A 10,046-nucleotide genomic window follows, 5' to 3' on the forward strand; every position below is an offset into this window, starting at 1 on the left:
TGGGCACAATGGAAAGCTTGGCAAGTGCTGGGGGCAAGCGTCGGGGACACACTTAGTCAACGTATTCGCTGCAGGTGAATTACATTACATTACTGCACCGGCCAAAACCCCGGATTTTTGATGGTTTGATGCTGAAAGTTGATAACTATACTATAAACGTCTACAATAAATTTGTTTACAATCACCTCATATTCAAATTCACATTGCTTCTGTAGACTATATAAGTAATATATTAAGGTCATCTTAAAAAGGTGACATTGTAAAATCAAACTTTTTTTACTGATCACAAGGATTCTTTTTAGATTAGAGAAAACTAATAAAACTTATAAACTTAACATACGCATAATCGTCAATCAGCAAAATCTATACTTCTGATCGGAATTCACATAATCAAGCTCAACAACTGTGTCTGAAATGTTCTGACGTCTCATACGCTGTAAGAGCTGGCTCAATGGTTGATGTATATCCTTTTGTTGTGAATCTTTAAAATAGAAAATTGCTGTAAAACCATAATCTTAACAGTAGAAATGTGACTTTTTGTAGAGGATTTTTATGGAGAACCCCGAGCACGATGGAACGAAGCACCAGGTGACTCCATTATCGAAAGCACGACAATCATTACGACGGATACGTAATTTTCTCGTTGAAATTTGATACTTCGAACGAGAGATATAGAAGCTCAGTGTTTTTAATGAAGATGTTAAACAAAAGTCACTTTTTATACCACCTTTGAAAAGTTTTCTTGTCGGCCTAATAGATTCAGGGGTCTCCAAAATACGACACGCGGACCGAATGCGACCCTCAAGAGCCTATAATGCGGCCTGCGATGAGTTTTTAAAGGTTAAATTAAATGGTGACTTTATTGTGAGTATTTTTATAGAAAATTTAATTGTTGCTTTTTCGAGACGTTGACCAAACTTCAATAATAGAAAGCTATAGAAGTTTTGAATATTCTGTTAGTATTAAAAAAAACTAAATTTAAACGTGTTTTAAGCTTCTCTTCATCTTATTCGTGAACGATGTCACACTCGTCTTACCGCCCGATATTTATGTTCGTAGTGCAAGCGCAACGGCTTGATTATCTGCATTGAGAAAGTTTCTGTGTGTCCTTTTGTCGATAGAGGAGTTCAACAACTGCTACATACTTCATAAATGGCAGCAAAGTTAATCGAAAAAATCATGCCAAAGACCTGAGTATTCTTCTAGACTCCAGCCTATGTGCATTAAGGCTGTCTATAGTAGCATCTTGCGCTCGTTTTTGGAATAAGTGGAATCGTGCGTAGTCTGGAGCCCAATTACGGCTTCTTCAATTGCTCGACTTGAGGTGATTCATCGAAAGCTCTACGCCTATTTCCCTGGCAGGATCACAATAATTTTCCTCGGTATGCAGCGCGGTGCCGTCTTCTGCACCATGAGCCTCTTTCGGTTAGTTGACGCAATGCAAAGTACGCTTTTATCGCTGACCTACTAAATGGCTTTGTCGAGTGATCGTCTTTGCTTCATCGCAAAGACATCTATGCACTATCCTGACCACTTAAGTCTAGAGAGACTGTACGGGTTGTTCAGTCCCGCTCCAGCGCTGGTCGGTGTGACCCAATGTTCCGCATGTCGGTTGAATTCAACACTGTTTCGGATTGCTTTGATTTTAATCCATTTCATTCATTTAATCAATTTATTTCATTCACAGTCTGCCTTTAAGGATTAACTGAGTATCTTAGCTTAACTTAAATATAACTACAATATTTCAATCATGTGGAGAAGTAGCAAATAAATAAGAAATATATAGAAAGAGAGAAAAAATCGTAAACTCAGAAAAACCAAGATAATATAGAAGGAAATATGAAGAGAAATTAAGAGGATGGTTGAAAGGAAAGGGCACGTGAGCGCAAAGCATTTAACAAAGAGTTAAAGTCAAAGAGATCATGATAGTAGTTAAACTACCTGAGACAGGGCAGAAAAGCATCATTATAACAATACAGTGTATGTCGTGTTTCCACATCTAAAGGAGGACGGCGACGGAGGGCACGGCATAGTATATACAGACAAATAGAGGCAAGCAAATCAGGAGCATCAATGGAAGCAGTAAGTAACCCGCCAATGAAACAAGCTTGACTCACATGACGTCGCTGGCTTAGTGATTGCAAATTAAACAATTTTAATCGTGTTTTATAGGGAGGGAGTTGTGCAGAGCGAAAAATACGACGAAATGCAACCCTGGTGCAGTGTCTTTGAACACTTTCTAATCTAGTGCATCCCACAATACTAGAAGGACTCCATATAATACTTGCATATTTCAAAATTGGACGCACTAGACTGCAGCGAAGAGTTCTTAAACAGGAAAGTTCTCTAAACTCAGATGAAATCCTGAGTATGAATCCCAGGGTTTTATTTGCTTCAGCTATTACTTCCTCCAACTGTTCCTTGAAGTTTAACTGGCAATCAAGTGTAACCCCAAGATGACGAATAGACGTAACACGAGGCAGAGGTACATTGAGAAGCTCAATAATCAAAAGAATGTGGAGAACGAGAATGAGTAAAATAACTAATAAATAATAATTAGCTAAAGGAAATGGAAAATGGTCCTCAACACCGTTATATTTGACATGCGAACAAGTTTGGAGACCCTGTCATAGATGCCCATTATGATATACAAGGAGATGGAATAATCTATGTTGAGCGAATATTTCCAAATATTCCTAATGTGAAATGCATTGAATTGAATTATAACTACGCTGGTTACTCTTCCAATTGCATGCTTGGTAGTGAATTAGTCTTCTCTAATTTTTCTACTTCATAATCGTTCGTTAATCAACATTTCATTAATTTGCATAAATATATTCATCAAACAATATAACCATTTCTAAATTACATGTAGCCATTCTTAAAATTTAATAATTGTGAGCTTATTTCATTTAACAAAATTATTCAGTTAACCATTTACCATATAATACAGCTTCATTGTTTGAAAATGTGTTCATCAATTATTTGATTTGTTCCATTTTTTGGAGCAATTTTGGCGATCGAGGGAAACTTTCACCTAACATATCATTGTACAGATATTTAATCTTTATGATCAAAATGAACCGTATTTTTTTCAAACTCCTTTCGATTCGTAGTGCAAATGAGTAATGGTGGTTTTTCCTACTTTCATTTCATGGCAGTTGAAGGTGTTTTGTTACATCTATTCGTTGAGCGTACAAAACTCCTAGACAAGCCTTTAATGTTACTTCCGGTAAACTCTATTTCATTTACAACAAACGCGATGCTTCATTCTTGGTTATACCACATTACCATTTCACATATTTTAAAATACATTTAACTGCGTCAAGTAGTCGTGAAAAAAGCGCTAGTTACATTTTTGCGTATTTTTGCTATATAGTTTTAAATATTGTACCAAAGCAACTCTGTCTTTTATTATTGATTCTTACAGTACAGTACAGTAGTTCATTGTCAATACTTTCATAAACTGTATAATAGATGTAACTGATTCAGTAGTACAAGTTTTAACACTAAAACACAAAAATCTATTACAAAGAATGCACGTAAAAGAGTTTGCAACAAAAAGACACTTTCAAGTACGAACAACATCTTTAAAAGAACAACTTACTTAAACATACAACATATGAACAAGCGGTTAAATATGGTGCAAGAGTTGGCACAAAACTGTGTAAATTAGAAACATTTTTAGCGAATATTTTTCATTTAAGATGTCCACCAATTTGCATATAGCTACGAAAATATTGAGATTGAATCTTTCTGTTATCTATATTTTTCTAAAGTTAGTCATCCATTAGATAGTGTAGAGTTTTGCAATATGTCTTGACCGATCACAAACGCCTTGACCAGTCTGATGCCGGGATCCTAAGTGTAGCAGTAGAAGACCACTTGTCAACGTCGGCAACAGAATTGTCCAACATGGCGTTGCCACCTATGACGTATGGGAGCAAAGAAGGAGGTCGACCGCAAATTGTGCACAGGAGGCATCTCCGGACCGGAGGCCATTCGAGTGCCAAGTGTCGTCCACACAGACGACAATACCATTCCGCTAGTCCTCCTCATACAAAAGGATATGCAACGATGAACAGATAGCGAGTGGTGGTTCGTCGGACATCTGTAAGTGACCACGGGATGATACAATGAGGCGCTGGCAGGATCAGTGTAAAACCGGGTGTTGGGCAACTGGGAGGATCTATAATGAAGACGATGGGGTTGGTTCCACACGTTAATGGTTGGCTCGGCTTCAAGCATAGGGATTAAGACCGTTTTCTTTTAACATGTGATGTTCCATTTTCCGAGAATTTTCTCGGGCACGATATGAGATGCAGCGGTACCCCTCTAAGATTACGATGGATAACATCGTGACGGGGACGTGTCAGAACAATCATTATCATGCTGCAGGTGGCCGTGCGCTCAGACACAGCGCCTAACAACGTTGCGCCGTGAAGCGTGAAGCTCCAATGACATTGGATACTATTCTTTGAGAAGTCCATAAAGGCCCATCGGATTCATGGCAAGTTTTTCGAAGCCATGTGAAGACGCGTGAAAAATTTAACGGACGGCGCAAAATGTTTCAGTCATGTTGACTTTCGCTATTTTTTTCACGCTTCATGGCATGAAACTGTCTAACTGTCAAGGACCACAATGAGCTGTAAATGTGTAATATTCTTCCCGCTTCTTGTTACAGCTTTCCTTCTCTCCTCGCTTTCTCTCTTTCTATTTTCCCTTACCTCTTTCTTTTCTCTCGAAAATTTCGTTAAAGGATAACTTTGGTTGTTGCAGAAGATGCCCTCATAAAATTGGATTTAATAATGAATACAGGCCGCGGCAATAGTTTCATTCCTTAATTATCAGCCAGTTTTTAGGTATAGCTAAAGTCTATCAGATGTCCTCTAGTTGGGTATTTTTATTATCTAATGACAAATTCCACTAGCAATAAGATATGAAATAATAAACAAAATGATTTTTTTTTCTTAAACTAAGGATTGACTGAAGAAAATAACCGACGGTATTCGTGGGGATACGTAGGACTGCCTATCCTGCTATGGTTAACAATAATACACTGAAAGCCAAGCTCACTTCACCAGTGGGTACAGGCAGGCCTTGACCGACAACGGTTGTTGTGCCAAAGCAGAAGAAAAAAAAATCGTGGGGAAATCTATAGCGATACGATCTTTCAGTAGTATGTCAAAACAATCCACCTCAAACAAAGCAGCAGCTTTGTATATTTCAGTACTCATTTTTGCTTCTAAGATATCGATCATTTCCTATCTTCATAGTCACATTCTAGAACATGATATTCGGAAGCATTAATGGCCTCGTATGATCTCCAAAACGCTATGATCTTCCATCTCACAGTTTTTTTTTTTTAGTTTAAGATGATCTTACTGTTTGCCATCCTATGGTTTCGTTGAGCTAGTCTTATCGCTCGTATAAAATTGGACCACCTGGGGCTATGAACATGATACTGTATTATATATACAAATACACTACAATACGGTATTAGTGTCGGGTAAATATACTATACCAATCACTGACATTGCGAAATTTCAACGATGATATATATACGCTAGTGAACATGATATTTATCCAATATACTCAGTATGATAATAATAAGTATAATATTATTATTCTTCTTCTTCTTTGACACAACAACCATTGCCGGTCTTATTGATTACTCATTGTAGCACAGTCAGCCCTACATATGGGGTACGGTCCATTCGGGGCTTGAACCTATGACACGACTGGCGGGTATAACAAAGTCTATATAATACAGAGGTCAAGTCGAGCAGAACATTTAATAAAAAAACATGGTAAAGTTTTCACAGTTAGATAGTTTTGAAAAAGCTTCAATAGTTTTATCGCATCATCAATTCAGATTTTAGTTGTGGTGCATGCAGTGGTCTGGATGCAGTTTCGGTCATTTTTACAACGTTCGTTCATAATGTTGTACATAAAAAGAGTACGAATATCAAAAAAGGTAGAATCATAGTACAGGTATAGATTATAACAAGATCAGTGCCCAAACGAAATCATATGCAGCTCAAGAGGACCAAAGCTAAAAGCCTAGTTGCCTGAGTTTGATCGTTTTCAAGTGCTGAATTACTGAAAAAAAACTACTCCATGCCACATTCATGAGAAGGTTATGTGCACAGCAAATTTTCTCATCCTGCTTCAGTAAAGTTTTTTTTACTAAAACGGTTCAGTAATAGAATATTTTATTGGTTTTCAGCACACATGTCATGTTTTCACTGATTTTTAGTGAAACAATTTACTGGATGCATTTCAGTAATACACATTTTACTCTGAAATCAGTAAAATCAGTGTCAAATCGGTCGTTGTACTGAATATCAGTAAAACAAATCTCTGAAAATGCAGCAATTCATTCTGTCAAATCGACCTGTCAGGCAGAACATCAAAACAAAACAACGCGGTGTCCTCTTGCTCATCATTAGCAAAAAGTTGTTTTGGTAGACGCTTACAGGCACATCGATAAAAGTTTTGGTGAAATTTCGGCTTGCGGAATTAATTTGAAAGAAATGGCGATCGTGTTGGTGTTTAAAATCTTTGCTTCAATTCACTGTGCTGGCTGAAATTTCGTGGAGTCTGTGAGCGCTTTTTGAACCATCAAAACTTGTTGCAGAAAAAACATTATAAAAATTGTATTATACAACATGAAACATGAATGGCTATGAATTGAGAGACTCAGCGCATCTAATTAAAAAACTAATTTTTTTAAAAATATTTCGTCATTTTTTAATCGCTACCAACTACTATCATTAAAGTAATATAAATAAAAATCAGTATTTTGAGAAAGACTTTTTCTGTGATTTCAGTAAACGAGCTGTTATTTTGGTGAGCACCGAACATTACTGAATGATTCAGTAAACATTGTTTTTACTGAAAGGATTACTGAATCTTCAGCTCAAAAAGATTCAGTAATATTTTACTGAAGTCCAGTAAAAAAAGTTTTCTAAGTGTAACTAAGGTTTAGTACAGAAAATGCTCAATTGGCCCTAAAACATGTTTGGTTGTGTGGAAATGGTAGTAAATACTTTCACATCTAACTGTCAAAAACAAGCATTGAAAATGGAACACCAAAATCGAGCTATGCATCGACCTCTTGACATGCATCGACTAAAGCCTATTATATTGACTTTGATAAAAACGCATGAACTGTCAGCTAGCTATCGAGTGAATTAAAAAGCATGCCAACTAAAAAGTGTCCAACGACTGAATTCTGATTACATAATTTCAATGCAAAGCAGCCAGCACTCTACCCCTATTACACCGGATCCGCTACTGCTCACGCTCAAGCAAGTTGTCTAAGGAGGTGTTTGTAGCAAGGAGGAACTTTTAAAATTGTAAATTGGAATTAGAAGGTGAAGAACGTTCCACGTGCCGCATTATGTTGTAGATCGACAAATCGAGGTAAGGCTAAATGAAGTTCCTGTACCAACACATCCTGGTCCTGAAGACATTTGAAGTTTGTATCCTCTGATAACTGTCTGGACGATAGAGTATAACCAAGCTATCCAACACTTTTCCAATGACGATTGAGTGAAAAATAATGTTTTTGTAGATGGATAGCAATCAAACAGACGTGTTTTTTCATTACAGGAATGCACTGAATTTCACCCAATTGATTGATATAGACATGAATTAAGCCATAAATGTTAAAGCCATATATGTATATTACATTACAACTGCCATTCTAGATGAATCGAAACTGAGATCACACAGCAATCACCAGAACTTTTGGATAGTTGTATGGAAACATAAAACAAAATGTCTCACTAATCGAACAGTTTCTGCATCTTCTAATCAGCTGCATCCCATCTTCGCTTAGGCACAAGATCATTAGCAAACATAAATAAATAATAAAAAAGCATTCCCACACAAACGACGTTAGAGAGCTTTCAATCCGAAAAGTCAAGGTAGAGTAGAGTGGTCAAGGTAACGACCGGCGGCACGAATGCGATAAACGATCATTTTTATGGAGTTTATTCTAACCACCATTTAGCAACGCGCGAAGACGTTTTCTTCGACCTCTTACGGCGTTGTCCGTTTTCGCTCACTATCATCAGTGTGTGTGTGTGTGTGTGTGTGTGTGTGTGTGTGTGTGTGTGTGTGTGTGTGTGTGTGTGTGTGTGTGTGTGTGTGTGTGTGTGTGTGTGTGTGTGTGTGTGTGTGTGTGTGTGTGTGTGTGTGTGTGTGTGTGTGTGTGTGTGTGTGTGTGTGGTGTGTGTGTGTGTGTGTGTGTGTGTGTGTGTGTGTGTGTGTGTGTGAGTGAATGCTAAAGCCGCTTGCACGCGCGTATCGTGCACATATGTGCATGTGCAGGTCCGTTTCTCGCCGAAAACCGCCTCGTGTACGTTGCTGTCCGAAGATAAGAAATTCTAAGTTCACTCCGCCCGGCTCCGTGACCAGTTTTCGGTGGTGGTATTTGCCAGTTTTCGGATGGCCAAGGAATAGCTACGAACGTTTACATGTATGTGTGTGTGTGATAGAGTGAAAGAGTCAGAGCGTGAGTGCATCTCGGTGTATCTTAGTCAGCTTAGGGCCACGCAGTCACGGGAGGACTGGTGTGGCCATGCAGGCATGGGATGGAATTGAGCGATGCAGAAAGGTCAGTAAAACTTGCGGATGCGGATGGATTTGAAAGACTTTCCAGTGGTAGCGTGAGGGGGGGGGGGGAAGGGGTAGTAAAGTATTGTGCGGTTCGCGAGATAAAGAAAAGGATTCACGAAACTGGTTTTCTTTTTTTGACGGACTGATGAGTTGTGCTCTTCGGGTTCGTCTCCTGTTTGATTTTCCTTTTTTCTGATTCTGCTTTCAGTTGAGTGGTTTTCTTTTAAGTTGGTGCTTTCGAGTGGGAAGTGAAACACTTGTTTGGAAGGTGGGGAAGGAAAGGGTTGGATTTGAAGAGGAGGAGTGCAATAAGCTCAAATTTGTTGCCATATTTCAGCGTTTCTATTCATTGCCAGGTCGAGTTTTCTATTTCCAATCGTAAAAGTAACATTAACTGCAACAATACTACTAAAGAAAGCTGTCGTGTAGAAAAAGATATAAAAACTACTAGATTTTACTTCAATTCTAAACTCCATTTTCACACATAACGTCCTGTTGAACCTAAAACTCAGTACCAGGCACTATTTTCACAACTCTAGAAATTTCTGCGTGCGCTATAAATTAATGAATAAATTAATAATATAATGTTAAACAGCGCACACTGCAAACAAAAAATGCAAAAAATACATCCATTTCATCGCCCTGGCAGGGGAAGTAAAAGGGGGAAGAGGCAGGGAGGGTTTCTATCTACGTATATGTGCGTTCCCAAATGCATTCAAACACACCCATTGGGGCACGTATGCGTTGTTACATTCTGCACTGGAGTGCACTGGGGATAAGGGCAGAGATAAAAAAAGGCAACAGTTCAAGCACGGCCAAGCGAGATGGAAAATAGTAAAGTATGAAATAAAACTAAAAGAGCGAGAGAGAAAACGCACACACACACACGTGCAAACGAACCAAGCATAAAAGGAGAAATACATCAACCTATCAGTTTTCGGGAGTTGCAGTTTTTCGGTCCCTCCGATTCGGGTGTATGCGTTTTGGGGTGCGCTCGATCTCGTATATTTACCCGTTCCCTTTCATTCTACGCCATTCGTAGCAGCATCGTTTCGATCCTCTGGGTGGGGGGAATTGGGTGGAGGTCGCTCTGGGGACAAAGTCGCCAAATTATAGTCAAACCTACCGAGGAGCAGCAAAAACCAAACAAAAAAAAAAAACAACAACTCCCCCTCCGCAAAGGCCACATCTGGTTTCGGGTTATACTTAACCGAAAGTGGCAACCCTCGTCGGTCTGCAGCCTGCACCCATGCAGCCGGGTTTGCTCTCCAGCCACCCTAGATCGCGGTGCTGGTAGCCTTCGATCCTCGTCACCAACACTAGCGTACGGCGTGAAGTACTCGAAGCGCGAATGTGAGGCCCTGCGTCAGGGCCAGCTACAGTGTGGTTCTAACTTTTATTTTATTATTTACATGCCG

The sequence above is a fragment of the Anopheles merus genome, chromosome 2R (genome assembly GCF_017562075.2).
Source record: "Anopheles merus strain MAF chromosome 2R, AmerM5.1, whole genome shotgun sequence".
Lineage (NCBI taxonomy): Eukaryota > Metazoa > Arthropoda > Insecta > Diptera > Culicidae > Anopheles > Anopheles merus.